Raw genomic sequence first — 3696 nt, 5'->3', positions numbered from 1 at the left:
TGCGCCGCGGGCCGTGCCGCCTGCTGGGGCGGCGCATGCGCAGAGCCCGCTCGGCGGGGCCCCTCGGCGCGGGGAGCGGCCCGGGGCCGGTGAGGCCTCACGGGCATCGCAGAAATGGTGCCCAGCCCTGAGGCGGTGCCCAGAACAAATCCTGAGCGCATCGAGCTGCTCAGAGCCAGCCCCGCAGTGCAGCCCAGGGCCCGACAGAGCCCCCGTGCTCGTATCCCCGGCTCCTGCCGCAGCCCTCAGGCCGGGCTGTGAGGGCCTCTCCGCCCCTGAGCGGGAAGTGTGTGCCCGGATCGTACAGCCCAGCCCAGCCCTGCCCTCTGCAGGGCCGCGGACAGTACCGGGGGGCTGGGGGCTGGTGCTAGGTCAGGGTCTGGAGTCTGGGTCCGGTTTGGGATCGGGGTCGGGTCTAAGATCCAGATCCGGATCTGGATTTGGGGGCCAGGATTGGGGACTTGGGGCTGTTTGATGGATTTGGGGGCTGTGAAAAACGGCAGTCACTTTTCACAGGGGCCTTGGCTGGGTTTGGTGTTAGGGGATGGGGTCTGGGTCTGGGTCTGGATTTGTGGGCAAAGCTTCTATCTGGGGTCTGGTTTGAGGTCTGGGTTTGGGATTTGGGTCCGGGTGTGCAGAGGTCTCTGCTTCTCCATCCCCCAGCACAGCTGTCACCAGCTGTCCCTGAGCACCGTGCCGTGTGTCGCCGGCCCTCCGCCTGCCCTGACAGCAGGAAAAACGGATCCCATCTGTCTCTCCATTCATTCACTGCTTTCCCTCTCCCCGCAGCAGCTTCTCTGGCCGGGCCCTGCTGCCCTCTGCTGCCTGTCAGGGCCGGGTGAGGGAGAGGAGTTCGGGATCGGGGCTGTCTGCAGTGTGTTCTCTGAGCCTCCATGTGCCACCAGAGCTGTCCCTGAGGGGACACCTGTGCCCTGCCCAGCGAGGCAGTGAGTCCTGAAGCACTGCTTGTGCTTTGTACTCCACGGGGTAGCTCTAGACCCGATTTGTTCCTCCGGTGAGCCAGGCTGGCCTGTGCTGCCAGAAGCCCTGCATGGAACGTGTGTTCCCTCACTTGTTAGGAGGGAATGCTGTGCTCAGCCTGCTGCCCCACCACAGCAGCCCTGTGGGAATTCCCCTGGATATCCTGGAAATAAAAACCTCCCAGGAAAGGGAGGTGCTGGATGCCCCAACCCTGGCAGTGTTCAAAGCCGGGTTGGGTAAGGCCTTGAGCAGCATGGGGGTGGGACTAGATGGTCTTTAAGGTCCATCCCTACCCCTAATATCCTGTGATTCTAACCTTGCCTCTCTCCTGGGACCAGCCAGCCCTGTGTGCTGAGAAGGGCTTGGTGGCTGTGAGCTGGGACTTCTGCAGTGCAGAGTGGCCCTGTTTCTGTCCATTTCTTGCTGGGCAGAAACATGATTGAATTTGCTCCTCATTGCCCTGAGAACATCCTGTTGATGCTCTGCCTGTCAGCTTTACTCAACTCCCCACAAAAACCCCAGTGTCCCATGCCAGATCTGTGGTTCCCTCCTTAGCCTCCCAAAGCACTCAGGTCCTGGACACATGGACCTGGTTCCCCTGCCTGGGAGCCTGACCACAACATGTGGGACACCCCTGTGGGTGACTCAGTCAAATGCCCTGCAGCCCAGCTCACCCGTGGGTCCTGGGTGGGCACCCCTGGGCCCACTGCAGGGGCTGTGCCCACAACAGGGAGCTCCTGACGCACCCAGGTGGTCACTGGGACCCCCAGCCACCCCCTGGACACCCACCCACCATGGGGTGCTGAGCCAGACAAGGCCCTGCAAGGAGGTGGGGCTGTGTCAAGCCAGGTGGGATGAACCTGGGACAGGGAATGTGGGGACCCCTGGGGAGGGTGGCAGGACTGGTGTCCTTTGTCCCTTCTCAACATCCCCCACCCCACTGGGTGCACAAAGCTGGTGTTGATCATCACCCATGGCTGGGGGGAACCCAGCTCTGCCTGCCTGGCCTTTGGGAACCTGGCACTCCAGGCCTGCTGAGCTCACAGCAGGGATGGTCCTGGGGCCCCCAGTGCTGCCAAGGCCTCTCAGCCCTGCCTGTGTCACTTGGTGCCAGAGGGGTGAGCTGTGTCCCTGGGCTTCTCTGCCTGGGGTGCTCAAAGGGTGCAGTGTCCCCAAGCCAGGGGACCCCAGGGCCCAGCATGGGCAGAGGCCCCTCACTGCAGAACCAGGAGCTGGTGCTGCATTCACCAGGGGCCCTCCTCTCTGGGGAGCCCCTCTTCTCTGGGGAGCCCCTTGTCTCAGGGGGGCCCTCTCTGGGCTGTGCTCCGCAGCCCTGCTGCCACAGGAGCAGGAGGGAGGCCAGGAATTAATGCCTCTCCACTTGGCATCTCCCTGTGCCAAGCGCCTCTGCTGCTGGGGACGTGTGCCCTCCAGGACCTGTGGCATTTGGGGGACACATCTGCCCCCCTCTGGTACCCTCTAGCCTGGAGGGACTGGCACAGGGACAGCTCTGTGTCCTACTGGGCACAGGGACAACTCAGTGTCCTAGTTGGGAACAACTTCATGCACTGTCAGACACAGGGACAGCTCAGAGTCCACAGTGGGGACAACTCTGATCCCACTGGGCATGGGGACAGATCCATGTCCCTCTGTTAGTTCTGTGCCCCCACTGGGCACAGAGGTGCCTCTGTGTCCCCAATGGGCTGGTGACAGTTGGAATGGCTTTGTGACACTGTGGAGTGTGACACTTCTGGTCACACTGAGCCCACCCCTCCCTACAGGGGGGTTTGGTGGGTGCTGGGGGACAGATGGGCACTCAGGGGACCCTGAGAGTCACCACGGGCCAGTGGCATGGGCTCACTGATGTCCCCACAGCCAGCCCTGACACAGGAGGGTATAAATAGCAGCTCTATCACCTCCTGTCACATGCCCAGTGCTGGCAGGTCCCCTGCCCCCAGCTGGGGGCACAGCTGTTCCTGGGAGAGGGAGGGGTGGCCAGAGGGGCACCCCATCCCTCCTGCACTTCCACCACAGAGGCCACCCCACAGACCTGCCACAGTTCCTGGGGGACATCCAGGGGTCCAGGCTGTCCCTGTGGGGACATCACTGTCACTGCCCTGGGAACACAGACCCCAACCCAGCACGGGGACAGAGCTGAGATGGTTGGACCATGCCCACCCCACCAATATGGGGACCCACTGCCAGCTCCAGGTGCTTCCCTGGGACTGAAAGGGCCCTTCCAACCCCAAAGCAGAGCCAAAAAGGAAATTTGTGCCCATTTCCCCCCTCCCCTCCCCGCTGTGATCCCGTGCACTCCGTGGGCAGAAATGGTCACTGCGGTCTGGGGTGGCTCTAAAAATACCCGAGCCCTGACAGTGACAGCTGCAGCCAGGCCAGGGGGGCCCACAGCGGGGGCTGCCAGCCCTGTGTCCCCTCCCTGCAGGGACAGCCCTTGGCTCTTCCCACACACACACACTCTCACACACACACACGCACACACACACACACATTTCTCTGTTTTGGGGTCCCGTCCTGCTGCCCCGGTGTCCCAGCAGGACGGTGCCATGGGGCAGTGGCTGCGTGCCCACCGTGCCCACGCTGTCCCTGTGGCCTGGCGGCCGGCACGCGGCCGTGGCGGCCCGGTGGCGGTGGCGCTGGCTGTCCCCCGGCCTCCCCGAAGCCCCTAATCCATCTCTCGCAGCAGGAGATGCCTAA

This window comes from Geospiza fortis, unplaced genomic scaffold (assembly GCF_000277835.1).
Source record: "Geospiza fortis unplaced genomic scaffold, GeoFor_1.0 scaffold373, whole genome shotgun sequence".
In the NCBI taxonomy this organism is placed as follows: domain Eukaryota; kingdom Metazoa; phylum Chordata; class Aves; order Passeriformes; family Thraupidae; genus Geospiza; species Geospiza fortis.
The sequence above is the reverse complement of the archived record's forward strand: the minus strand, read 5'-3'. Positions refer to the sequence as shown.